The sequence below is a fragment of the Haliotis rufescens genome, unplaced genomic scaffold (assembly GCF_023055435.1).
Source record: "Haliotis rufescens isolate VD_foot unplaced genomic scaffold, xgHalRufe1.0.p SCAF_17, whole genome shotgun sequence".
Lineage (NCBI taxonomy): Eukaryota > Metazoa > Mollusca > Gastropoda > Lepetellida > Haliotidae > Haliotis > Haliotis rufescens.
Genome location: NW_025963857.1, coordinates 19,188,041 through 19,202,726, shown reverse-complemented (window position 1 = coordinate 19,202,726; position 14,686 = coordinate 19,188,041). Strand labels below are relative to the sequence as shown.

The following is a 14,686-nucleotide window of genomic DNA, read 5'->3' as shown; positions in this document are numbered from 1 at the left end:
TTTATGCTGACAGCCTGAAATGTTTATATACGACTTATATATTTTTCCAGAATTTAATTGCCCATAATTAAGGGTGCATATAACACATGAGTGCGTTCTATATGCGAATGAATAAATCTTGTGTACATTGATCATTCGGACGGGGTGCTATTTGGGATTGTGAGCCAATATATTAGCAAATATTGCCGTGGGCGCTTATTAGAGACGAGCGCTTATTACGTCAAATACGGAACGTGAAGAATACTGTCAATATCCATTGTTATGATAATTTGTGTTAATACTCAATGGCTCAAAAGATCACGATGAGTGGACCACTGCGAACATGTTGATAAACTGAACATCATTTCTACCTTATCATACGATAACTTATTTCATCTTTACAAGGATATTAGTTTTTGTGATTCCGTGACACTGAAGTATTATCAGTCACCCTGTTTAAAAACATCGTTGACATCTCAGTACATACGCTATCTAATCTATCTGGTTTTTGTTTTGCTTAATACCACACTCGGTCTCAGGATTTTCCGACTTACGGTAATTGACTAAGGCCTGACAATAATTGAGTCTGGGGAAGACAATCAGTGGTTGAAGTTACGATCAGAGCAACATCCCCCGATGGCAGACAATCTACCAAGTCACCGAGCACGACCACCCCTCCATTTAGTCACTTCATATGATCAGCATAGGTTGCAGGGAAGACACTGAGTGAAAAAATCCCAACTTAATTGTAGACACTTGTATTCAGTGTTTGAAATAATTATAAAAGCCAACTAGACAGCCAGGCAGGTGTCCCATAAGTACTTCCTGCCGATCTTCAAAGTTATCTGCCTGATTTTAGACATCATAAATATTGAAAAATCGCAAAAAATAAGAGACAAATCGCGTCTTGAATCAGTTGAATTATTGCAATCACTTGAGAATCTACAAGGAGATATAATCATGATAATAAAACTGAATACATAAGTAGTCTTAAAATAGGCTGTAAGACAGTCGGGTAGTTGGAGGAAAACTTCATGCAGCCCAACAGAAAAGTTACCAGCCACGGGCAGGTGGGAAGGCAGTTATTTCGGACACTGGTTTGGTCCAGAATTGGATGTGTGGTTTACTGATTTTACAAAACTTAGGTAAGAAACATGTATTTTTACCCTCTCTCTCGCTCGGTTAGTACAGGAATCCTGACACTCATTTTGTAAAATCAGAATGATATCCATGCTCATATAATAATCTCTATTTATTATTCTAGTCCAGAAATATTCCCCCTGTACACTTAGAAATATTTATGGAGCAAAACTTCATACATCATGTACATCAAATGGAACAATATCCACACCGCCTGGTCTGCAGTTCTCTAGGTGATGTGACGGCTTTATTATTCTTTCACTAGGTAATCAGATAGATGTACAAGGAGTCGATATCCCTGCTGGAAACAACATATTGTTGAACATGATCATGACGATTAACACCTAATATCTACACAAAGTGACAGCAGGGTAGAGAAGAGGAATCTATCAAACATGGACCTGACTAATCTGGATTTCTACCACTACAGACCCTGAAATAAATATATCCAAAACAGTCCACTCAAGTCTATAATAGTGGGCAAGTCTGATTACTGCAGTTTCTTTACAATCATTATATTTACATGTTTATTTGAAATTCCAAGCTCTGAAGAAATGAAGAGTGAGTGAGTGAGTTGGGTTTATAACACAGCTTTTAACAGTATTCCAGTTATATCGCGGCGTGTCAGCTAAATGTGAAAGGAAAACCCGAAGTGATGCAGGTCTCAGACGTTGACCACTTCGGTGAAACCCACGAGCACGGGTATGGTGCTGACAAACCTAGAAACATTATCGGGGCAAACCGGGATTTGAACCCACCATCATAGGCTTCTGGCGTGCCCAAGGGACACAACTCTGCACAGTGAGTCATGGCGCCTTAAGACGCCTGGGCCACCCGTGCCCCTGAAGAAATGAAGAGGGTCTCTGGGCTCCTTTTAATTATATTTTATCAAGATTAATTAACAACTTGTTTTTTTTCTTCAAGATTTGTTCATGTCAGAGACACCAGGGTCTAGACCAAGGGTCATAACAACCTAGTCTGCTGCTTATAACTCAGTGGTTATATAAATTAACTAGATTTTGGGATAAAACAACTCCACCTCAATTTTTACTTGTCTCTGACTAACGAACTAGAGGCTGTGTCCCTCCCTGACCACATTTACCATGTATATTTTCTACAACCTTATTTATGTGTGCAATTTCTTCATCTCCATCTGTATTCCACTGATCCAGTTTCTGTCTAAACTGGACAAAACTCTGGGTCACACAGAAGTCTGGTTTAGACAGATGTCACATCTGTATTCCACTAATCCAGTTTCTGTCTAAACTGGACTAAACTCTGGGTCACACAGAAGTCTGGTTTAGACAGATGTCACATCTGTATTCCACTAATCCAGTTTCTGCCTAAACTGGACTAAACTCTGGGTCACACAGAAGTCTGGTTTAGACAGATGTCACATCTGTATTCCACTAATCCAGTTTCTGCCTAAACTGGACTAAACTCTGGGTCACACAGAAGTCTGGTTTAGACAGATGTCACATCTGTATTCCACTAATCGTGTTTCTGCCTAAACTGGACTAAACTCTGGGTCACACAGAAGTCTGGTTTAGACAGATGTCACATCTGTATTCCACTAATCCAGTTTCTGTCTAAACTGGACTAAACTCTGGGTCACACAGAAGTCTGGTTTAGACAGATGTCACATCTGTATTCCACTAATCGTGTTTCTGTCTAAACTGGACTAAACTCTGGGTCACACAGAAGTCTGGTTTAGACAGATGTCACATCTGTATTCCACTAATCCAGTTTCTGTCTAAACTGGACTAAACTCTGGGTCACACAGAAGTCTGGTTTAGACAGATGTCACATCTGTATTCCACTAATCGTGTTTCTGCCTAAACTGGACTAAACTCTGGGTCACACAGAAGTCTGGTTTAGACAGATGTCACATCTGTATTCCACTAATCCAGTTTCTGCCTAAACTGGACTAAACTCTGGGTCACACAGAAGTCTGGTTTAGACAGATGTCACATCTGTATTCCACTAATCGTGTTTCTGCCTAAACTGGACTAAACTCTGGGTCACACAGAAGTCTGGTTTAGACAGATGTCACATCTGTATTCCACTAATCGTGTTTCTGCCTAAACTGGACAAAACTCTGGGTCACACAGAAGTCTGGTTTAGACAGATGTCACATCTGTATTCCACTAATCGTGTTTCTGCCTAAACTGGACTAAACTCTGGGTCACACAGAAGTCTGGTTTAGACAGATGTCACATCTGTATTCCACTAATCCAGTTTCTGCCTAAACTGGACTAAACTCTGGGTCACACAGAAGTCTGGTTTAGACAGATGTCACATCTGTATTCCACTAATCGTGTTTCTGCCTAAACTGGACTAAACTCTGGGTCACACAGAAGTCTGGTTTAGACAGATGTCACATCTGTATTCCACTAATCCAGTTTCTGCCTAAACTGGACTAAACTCTGGGTCACACAGAAGTCTGGTTTAGACAGATGTCACATCTGTATTCCACTAATCCAGTTTCTGCCTAAACTGGACTAAACTCTGGGTCACACAGAAGTCTGGTTTAGACAGATGTCACATTATATTAAATATTTGGAATGTTTGTTCTCCCCAAAAACATGACAACCCAAACACAGATGAAAAATATTCCAACATTATACTTCTGTGATGAGAACATCACAAGGAGAGCACCACATATTGGTGACATCTCTCAATACAATAACATTCCTATCACAAGGAGAACACCACATATTGGTGACGTCTCTCAATGCAAAAAACATTCCTATCACAAGGAGTCAGCACCACATATTGGTGATGTCTGTCAATGCAAAAAACATTCCTATCACAAGGAGTCAGCACCACATATTGGTGACGTCTCTCAATGCAAAAAACATTCCTATCACAAGGAGTCAGCACCACATATTGGTGACGTCTCTCAATGCAAAAAACATTCCTATCACAAGGAGTCAGCACAACATATCGGTGACGTCTCTCAATACAAAAATATTCCCATTGCAAGGAGAGCACAACATATCGGTGATGTCTCTCAATACAAAAACATTCCCATCCAAAGGAAATGGTACATTTTCTAAACAACATAAAACCATTCACTAAACAAATGTCAAAATCTCATTTTTTCAAAGAAAATACATACCACATATCACCATGATCAAGCATCCATGTTCCAAGACTCTGAGTACTTTATCCCGGTAATGTCGATAATGTGTCAGTGCACCGTCCGCACCCCCACCCCCACACACTTAGTCACAAAGCTCCCAACATCACCCATTCATCATGCCCCACCGCCTCTCAGCAAGGGATAAAATATCTAGTTCAGCAAGCTCCTTACAACATGTACAAAGAGAACACAAACCAGCAGTCAACCTGTGTTGACATCTTATCCTGAATGCTGTCTGTGATAAAGTAAATGTGAACTGAAAACAGGAATAAAGAAGGATGGACTTTGATCTGAGTAATAATGATGTCTATCTCCGCGTGAACATGGTGAAATGGGTTCGGGCGGACAGCAATTGTCCTTTAATTGAAGAACATACAATAAGAGGACATGTAGACTAAACACCTAGTCTCTGAAATGAACATATCTTACAGAAAAAAACAGTTGTTAAATTATCTTGATAATAATATAATAAAAAGGAGCCAAGAGATCCTCTTCCTGATAATGCAGTAATCTAGACTTGCCAAACATTATAGACTTGCATGGGTTGTATTTGATATATTTGTATCAGGGTCTGTATGACAGACTAGAGGACTAGACTAACATCTAGTCTCTAAAATGAACATATCTTACAGAAAAAAAAACAGTTGTTAAATTATCTTAATAAAAATATAATAAAAAGGAGCCCAGAGATTCTCTTCCTGATAATGCAGTAATCTAGACTTGCCAAACATATATACTTGCTTGGGCTGTATTGGATATATTTGTATCAGGGTCTGTATGACAGACTAGAGGACTAGACTAACATCTTGTCTCTAAAATGAACATATCTTACAGAAAAAAAACCAGTTGTTAAATTATCTTCATAAAAAGATAATAAAAAGGAGCCCAGAGACTATCTTCCTGATACCGCAGTAATCTAGACTTGCCAAACATTAGAGACTTGCATGGGCTGTATTGAATATATTTGTGTCAGGGTCTGTATGACAGACTAGAGGACTAGACTAACATCTAGTCTCTGAAATGAACAAATCTTACAGAAAAAACAGTTGTTAAATTATCTTAACAAAAATATAATAAAAAGGAGCCCAGAGATTCTCTTCCTGATAATGCAGTAATCTAGACTTGCCAAACATTATAGACTTGCTTGGGCTGTATTGGATATATTTGTATCTGAGGACATGCAGTAACACAGCTTATGTGAGGGACGGTTAGTTGGAAACTTAACAACAGTTAAACCTTGTTAACTGATGATCCCTTGGACCACTGAAAATACATACATGAGTTATCTGAAGTGTGAGATAAGCAGGGCTCTGATGTTCGACTCTTACACAGAATTGTCATCACCATGATTACTAAGATTATTTATAAGTGATGAGATCACAATCAAAATAGCAAAACAGATCCTGGGAGTGCCAAAAAAGACTAGTAATATTGGATGCCTCGGTGAATTAGGACTGTACCCTCTTTCTGTACATAAATAAATGTCCAAGTATAAATATTACCAGCTCCTGAGAGGCTTGGAATGTGACAGGCTTCTACATGATGCGTACCAGGAGGAGGATATTCTTTTGGCCTCATCATAAATGTCCTGGGCATCTTCTATTAAACATGTGATCATGGCACACCTATTTCCCAAATCCAATAGTGAAAATGCCTCTTGCTCAAAATTCTATGAACCTCTTCAAATCAAATTTAGAAATGTAATTCTCTTTGAAAGTGATCAAGTAAACACTGATAGCTTCCACAAACTAAAACATTTAGGACTTATTAAAGATAAATTTGTACTAAAGAAGGTTGGTTGGTTTGTTGTTTAACACTGCACACAGCAATATTCCAGCTATATGACGGCAGACTGTAAATAATCGAGTCTGGACCAGACAATCCAGTGATTAATATCATGAGCATCGATCCACGAAATTGGGATCGATGACATTCATCAACCAAGTCATCGAGCCTGACCACCCGATCCCGTTAGTTGCCTCTTAGGACAAGCAGCGTCGCCTAAGGAGGATGCTCAGCAGTAAAATGTAAAGATCATAGATAAGCTTTAACTACATTAACTACGTTAGAATCAGACTACAAAACAATATTTCTGACTTCAGTTATTTAACATTATTTAAAGGATATCAAAGGATTTATACTTCAGCGGTATTTTAACATTGTAGTTATTGGCCCTGTTATTAGTGAAATAGAGATTCTCACAACAAAGCCATAAAATTAGTTACCAGGTATTAGTTATATATATCATAAACAAGAACTGGGAAATTATTTATTCCTATTTAGGAATTTTTCATGACATTTGTTGCAGACTTGGGGACAAATATTGGGCTCTGAGCAGGTGTAGCTGAAACAATGATTTCACAAAAATACCCCCAAAATATTCATGATCCCAAACACATTTTGTTCAGTATATGATCTAACTATGAACTAATTTCCCATTTCATAAAAAATCATCTGGACTCCTTCCCCCTTTTGAAAACCAAATCCAGTATGTTGTAGACAGTAAAATTATCTGAGAGAAGATTTTAATATTTTGGACACCTCCGGCCTGATCCGCCCAGAGTTGGGTTTACCGCCGCTTTGAACTGTAAAATAAGTCTTCCAGTTGTATCGCGGCGTGTCAGCTTTATGTCATTGTGGGAGGAATGCCTGAAGAGATGCAGGTCTCAGATGTGTACTACTTTTGTGGTAAACCTAGACTCATAAACGGGTCGAACTGGGATTCGAACCCAGAAACACGTTTCTGGCGTGCCCAAGGGATGCAACTCTGCACAGCAAATCGTGATACCTTAGACAACTGTGCCACCCAAGCTACCCACACCAGCCTGTATATTATTGAATCTTGACCTGGCATACCAGTGACTCAAAGCATGAACAGTGATCCATACGACTGGGGCACAGTGAGATCAGCAAAGTCACAGACCCAAACCACGTGATCCTGAGTATTAATTGACCGACTGGCGACAACCTTTTCTGACCTATTTTCTGAAGGTTGAAAGTCCTGGAGGAACAATGATGAATCGATTGAATGAATGTGATAATAATCATAATCCATAAGTGGCTTGTCCAACAGGTCAGACTGGACACTTCTACATTGTATGTCCTGTCAACTCCCTACCCCCCTTGACCTCTGTTACAGCACAAGCACTATCTTACAGACCCTCAGCACTGATTGCCATATCTCTCAATGAACTAACACAACAGACTGGGACGGATCTACTTGAGTTCATTCATCAATCATCAAGGGTATTTAGGGGGCAGGGGTTTATTGGCAATCAAATTAGAAACAAAATAAATATACATTGTACATGTTATGTATTGAGAATTCCTTATTGCTCTTTTTTTCCTAAATTCAGATTTGTATTTTAATGTAGTCTTTTAACATTGACGTTAGCATCAAAGTTGTTTCCTCTTGATTGGTGTGGCGATGGGGTAGCCTAGTGGTTAAAGTGCTTGCAGATCATGCCGAAGACCCTGGTTTGATTCCGGGAATCCCCACATGGGTAAAGTGAAATGGTTATATTTACACTGTCTAAGATTATTAGTGTGGGCGTATGCGACATGATTTGTTGGAGATAACCTCATTCTTGAAATCACAGAGCATGGGTAGAGTGCCAACAAACCAAGGATCATACGATAATCAGTAGGAACTGGGATTTAAACCCATGAACAGAGTATCCTCTCATGACAAAGGGAGGCAACCCTGGAATGTCTTATCTGTAATATACTAATGTATTTTTACTCTTAATCTGTGTTTTATTAACCTGCTATCATTATCACTTGGTTGCAAGGGACATGGTATCCAGTGTTTCAAAACATGTTAATTTTGACAGATGCCATGATAATACATATTATAATGAAGTCAATGTCACATCTGTAATATGCAAACATGATAAACAGTAGAGATGCAAACTTATCATAATTTTGAGTACAGATAAATGCAAGATCAGATTCCTATTTGTTTATCCATAGTCAAACAGCGAAATATATCGTCTAAACTTGTGCTCAGCTATTTGAACAGGGTGCTACAGGGCACTGACAAAGGTGTTAGGGTGCACTCTTTGGATTCAAAGTGTGCCAGCAAGATGAAAAATACTACTTTTAATCCACCTTCATACCTGGTGAATGGTTTTGTTTGTTGTTCGATGCCACACACAGGAATGTTCCAGCTATATGACGGCAGTCTGTAAATAATCAAGTCTGGACCAGAAAATCCAGTGATTGACATCATGAGCATCGATCCACGCAATTGGGATAAGATGGCATGCATCAACCAAGTCAGCGAGCCTGACCACCTGTTCCCATTAGTCACCCCTGTACCTTCCGCCTTTGAAATTCAAGCTAGTCAGCAAGCCTGAGGCAACTAAATTGTGTTGAGGACAAGTGAAAATCCAATAATTGTAGTCATTGACTGGTAGCTTTGAGCCGGTGTCAGAGAGTGGAATTTCCCCCCAAGCCTAATTTCCCCACGCCATACATTCTTAATTTTAATAAATTGAGGATAGTTCATTTCGACAGTGAGATATGGCGGATCTGTCACTCGACAGATCAGATCAGCCTTTTGTCACTGACGAAATGAAATGTTTTATTTATTATATATTTATTTAGTAGGGTATGTGTTGTTTTGTTTTTTTATTTTGTTGTTGTGTATTTGAGGTAAATCAGCGAATCCTAAAATCTTCCAACTGTCTTCAGGAACAATACGTCACATTGCTAGTTGAAACACACTTTGCTAGTTTATTTCTATCAGGTCTGCACTGTAAACTTGAACGGCAGTCGTTCTCCTTATCATGGTTGCAGTGACATATCACTTTTCTGTCATCAAGAATCCTCAGTCGCTCACTGCCAAGTATATTATAAAGAATATTTACAACGTATATAGCGCATATATCTGTGCGTGCTCATGGCGTTTCTTGCCCCGATCAGAGGTCCGTATATTTTGCATTCCATAACTTCCCAGCTACATGTGAAATATGCAACCAAAGCTGCCTGTCAGGCACGAGAAGATTACCCATTCCCATTACCATTACCACATTAACGCCTTGGTACCCATTTACTGTTTGTGGACAGAGGCATGCATGAACAAGATCACTTGCCAAAGGTGACGCCGCAAGTTTTTCAACTCCTGTTTCAGTGGAAGATATATACGTGAGTACTGTTTCCGTCATCTGTTCATTTACCAACTGATGAGCGGATTCTGTTTAGAGCACAGGGTTGTGAACTGCAGGCTATGCTTGCGACAACACTTTTAGGACCTGTACTAATGTCAGCCCTTGGGTTAAATAACTAAAATAACTACAGTGGCTAGCAAAATCTCAGGATGCAAATTCAACAGTCTGGACTCTCTTTACAATCAACAATTTTACAGCTTGCAAATAGAATTTAAGACCAACCAAATCACTATTTATACCCTTGTTATGACGTTTTACCATCTGGAAGAAGATATCGTGTACCTTGTTTTAAATCAAATAGAGCCAAATCTTCATTTGTTCCTGTTAGTATTTTATTTTTAAATGATGAACCAAGTCAACCTGTCTCTTAATCATTGTTTAATTCTTATGTGCTAGTGTTAATTCATATTTTATCTTCTTTAATAGTGCATATTTTGTTGCTTTATGTTATGCATGTATGTTCTGTGTGTATGTTTGTATGCATGGAGTGTTATGTAAGTTTGCATGGAGTGTTATGTATGAGTGTAGATATATGTGTTGGTCTGAAATTGTATTGTTTGTAATGAGTGTATGTATACTCTTTTCACTTCAAATATAATCCAAATTTCCCTCGGGGTAATAAAGCTTTATTCTAAATAACACTAACAGGGTTCGAAACCTGGGACCTCTTGCTCTTCAGCCTGATAAAGGCGACAGTGAAATTTTCAGCACCATTAAAACCAGAACATTGGTAAACAGAATTACTATGTAAAAAGAATTATATTCATTTTACTGAATACTAATGGAGTTTGAGTTCAAGCTGGTTTATTGCGCCAGAAACACAGGACAAAACTTTGTCCAGAAATTCTAAAACATAACTGTCTTCCACTGTTTTGCTGTTTGTTGAATCCAACACACCCTTTATCACTGCATTGTAGAAAATCACTGACATGAAGTATTTACTAGTATCCAGCAACAGTTCATAAATAAGTTATCTGGCATGATAACAAGGGGCAAGTCGGAATCGTCTATGTTTTCAATACCTTGATTACCTCACTTGCATGATGAGTGTTTCTTAGCTGAATGGATTCCTGTTTTGTTTAATGCCCATTGTCTAAAATATCTCACCAAAAGGTTGGGTAAAGTTAGACATCTGCATATGCTGAATTTTTCCCCTTTATGCATAAATCCATAACTTATTAAAGCACACTTGGAAATTGTATTTTGTACCTGTATTGACGGAATAAGTAAAAAGCACATTATTGACAACCTCTGGGAACAGCTAATAGAATGTAGATTAACACACAGCCAAGGTTGTTTAGTGACGCAAGGCACTCATAATGTCCACAACTTTTTTGAAAATGGAAAACATTGGAACATAGTATACAGAGCTCCAGATAAGATGCGTATCTGCGTGAAATACGCATCAGAAAAGCAGAAATACACAGTAAAATATAATCCAAGCGTATCAAATACGCAACTAACATTACAGATACGCTACATAAATAAAACTTGTGCGTATCATCAAAATATTGTGAAGTAACCCTGCGTATTCGATTAGCAAATCAGCAACTTATTTTGAAATTATAAACGAGCATTCCGTCAACCTTGCCAAACTCCACGATGACAGTTACATCATGATCATTGGCCATCACACTTTCTTGTGGAAGTATCGTGGTATTTTTGAGTCCTATTAAGCTCTCAAACCCACATGACACCAGTTTGTAGGGACTAGATGAATAGTGTTTTAAATATTTAACTTAAATACCCACATGTGTAAAAACTAGTGGGTAACAGAAATTTGAATACGCAGATAGAATTACTGATACCCAATGATTTTAAAATGCATGGGTAAAATACCCACAACACCAAAAGCTTATCTGGAGCACTGGTATAATCATTTTAATGTTTTGGAGCACCAACAAATTTGTTTAAAATGAAATGTTCTACATCAATAATAAACTGGGAGAGAATTGAGGTGAGTGTGAGTACATGGGTCATGAAACTAGTGTTTTACTAACAGCTTCTAATTGATGTGGTTCACTCTATCCTCAATGAAAAGTGCTGATCCTAAAATTACTAACACTTACAAAGGCAACCGCAGTTATCTGCCCCTGAATCACAACCCACCATCTGACTTGGGTTTTCACGGACACCTGTTCTCGTCGAACAAATAGTATGACTTACACTCCGACCTGCGACTACGCCCCCGTGAGACCAAATAAGTCAGAAATCATTCATATGGATAGACCTATGTTTTTCGTTTGTCCAGTGGGACTATCGTTATTTCTCGTGGCATGTCACAAGGTTCGCTCTCAACACTACTACTAGTCACTACACAGTGTGCTGTCAAACTTCAAAAGTGTACAAAGGACAAATGGGATGTGAAATTATAACAAAATACGATCTCTAGGAATATTTTCAGGCATACTCACGCTACTGTGTTAACACGTTCTTCTACAAACTGCGAAATTCCATTTAATCTTGTTCGCGATCGGACGTAGTACACTACCTCTGTAGGTCAAAGGTCACCTAACGCATGCGTATACAGAATTATATTCTAGACTTGCTGTGGTGTGTTTATTTTGATATTTGATAGGAACATGGCACGGTCCTTATTTTAAAATATTTTTAAAACAAATTTGAACATTATTTAGGGACTGGTATATCTGTTACATGTATATGAGGGGTCCATGGAAAACTGTTACATAAAATGGGTAGGGGGCGTCAAAATATATACAGTTGAGTCCAAATTAAGACCAATCCTACCGCCATCCCATTCTCAGTAAAATCATATCTGAGTTCTCTCGAGACTGACCGCCACCACCATCCCCACCCCTATAATCCATAGCCAGTTACTAACTCCCGTATTTTGACATGGTGAGTGTCTGACTGTTGTTTAACCCCGTGGCAGTATTCAAGCTATATCTAACGACAGCTTGTAGATAAACGAGTTTGAACCAGGCAAACAAATGACTGAAAACACGAGAAATTACAATCGGGGTACGGTGCTATGATCTAGGTCACACAGTTTGCCTATCCGATCACCATTTTAGTTAGGTTTGAAAGGCAAGCATGAAGTATTTGTTTACGAATAGACTTGCACAAGTCTAAAAGCAATAATTATGTATTAGTTTCAATCATAATTTCTAGATTATATAAATAATAAGAACAAGTTGTTCCTATAAGGGACTGGCGTCCGTCCGCGTATCTAGATTTGCCTATTATAAGGTAAGACTTACTATATACCCATGGATTTATCATTCAGTACAGCCTTGGAGCAAGGCTAACTTAAGACCGCCGTAGAACAAACCGACTACCTGGGGCAATGTTACAGTAACATGCATTCACATAATATTCCAACAATATCACATCCGGGAACACCAGAAAAACGCTCCACACAAGGTACCATGTTAGGAATTGAACCAGTGCCTTTTGGCGTGACGAGCGAACGTTATAACCACTCGGTTACACCACTGCCCAGACAGAGCATTGATCAACGCATGCTACTCAAGACTCCGTGAAATAGATAATCTGCAGCAGCGTAATGTTCAGCTTAGAGACAAAATAAGTGTGAAGAATAGTTTTTGTTATTACCAACACAGCGGTTTAGAACATGTAGTTTGAAAGTGGTCACCGGCATTGGAGGGAACAGCCAAGATTGGTCGAAACAGCTCACAAAATGGTCCACATAAAACCACAGGAATTCGATGATAGCGTGTATAACATAATATATTCGTGTAGAGAGAAAAACACACACCCATATATATATACATAGAGTCTCTATGTATATAGAGGGGTGTGATTTTTTACTATACGGATAAATTATGGTATACACGCTATCGAGTTCCTGTGCATAAAACATGTTTAGAACTAATCGCTTTGCGATTTATGAGAGAAAGACATATTAAAATATAATGTCATAAATTATATCATTAACTTAACATGAAACAGAATATAAAATAAAGCTACTTATGATGCGAAATACGTTTCTCGAGGAGTGATTTTACGTGAGCTTCGATCGTGAAGACTTCGGAGGTGATGCTCACTATTTCAGACATGTTTTATTTGTACGGGTAGGGTTGTTATAGTTGAGATTAAATCATTACAGTATATATGATTTTGCAGCATTACAGCCTAGACACTGAGTGAGTGAGTTTCGGTTGACGCCGCTTTTTAGGAAAAGTCTCGCTGCGTCACTCCCTCTCCTCTTGGGCAGTTATCTCCTTAGCGATCAAAGCGACCTTAGTGTTAAGGATATTGTAGATCTGTTTAAAGTGCGGGAGTTATACGTTATACAGTGTATATGGGAGTCAGAATACACTTTATGTCACCACTGGGGCTACAGGGTGAACAGCACCCGTTGAGATCCGGGTTAGAATTCGTCTTGCAGCAAACCCAAGCTTGCCGTAAGAGGCGACTAACGGGACCAGGTTTTCAGATGGCCCGCTGACTTGGTTGATGCATGTCATCGCATCCCATTTGCGTAGATTGATGCTCATAATCACTTGCTTGTCTGCATGGTCCAGACACGATTATTTACAGACCGCCGTCATTTAGCTGGAATATTGCATACAATAAACATATATTTTTAGAAACCATATACATATCTCCACCTTAACACTTGCCTACAGACCCGTGAAGATCCGGGGTAGAATAGGCCTTCAGCAACCCATGCTTGCTGTAAAAGGCGACTATACTTGTCGTAAGAGGTGACTAACGGGATCAGGTGGTCAGGCTTGCTGATTTGGTTGATGCATGTCATCGATCCCAATTGTGTGGATTGATGCTCATGATATTAATCACTGAATTGTCTGGCCCAGACTCGATTATTTACAGACCGCCGTCATATAGCTGGAATATTGTTGAGAGCGCCTTTAAACAATAAACCAACCAATCAACTTGCCTACATAATTTGTGCACAGTTCATCGAAACTGGACGAAATGAAAAGCAACAATTGGTAATGGATTTGGAGTGCAAGATTGCGACCCTGTAGAAACCCATACCATTTTACGTTTTCGAACTGGAACAATGTTTTAACTGTTTTCAAATATAAAGAAGGTGATCTGATATTGTTTCTCAGTGAAAGTTTAAGATTCGTTGTTCCATGAAGATAATAAAGACATGACTGAAATACAAAATCAATGTTCCAAATGCCGATTACTAAGTCTGTATCCAGATCTCCGTTTTTCACTTCATTGTAAATAAAGGTGGTATTTGTATTTTGTATTTGATTACCGATACGCTGAATAATTAAAATAAAAATATGAG

At 38.7% G+C, this 14,686-nt stretch overlaps 1 protein-coding gene across 2 annotated transcripts in view; it reads right to left on the bottom strand.

The window, feature by feature from the left end:
• Nucleotides 1-11,948, bottom strand: part of LOC124138009 (endonuclease/exonuclease/phosphatase family domain-containing protein 1-like) — a 68,282-nt gene extending 56,334 nt beyond the window's left edge. Inside the window, exon 1 of one of the 2 annotated variants that reach the window (XM_046504516.2) lies at nt 11,850-11,948. The gene's annotated coding sequence lies outside the window, so the exon portion shown is untranslated. Of the gene's footprint in view, nt 1-4,240; nt 4,363-11,849 lie in introns of those variants that run through there. The other variant, XM_046504518.2, reaches the window with a different exon arrangement.
• Nucleotides 11,949-14,686: the final 2,738 nt, after the last annotated feature.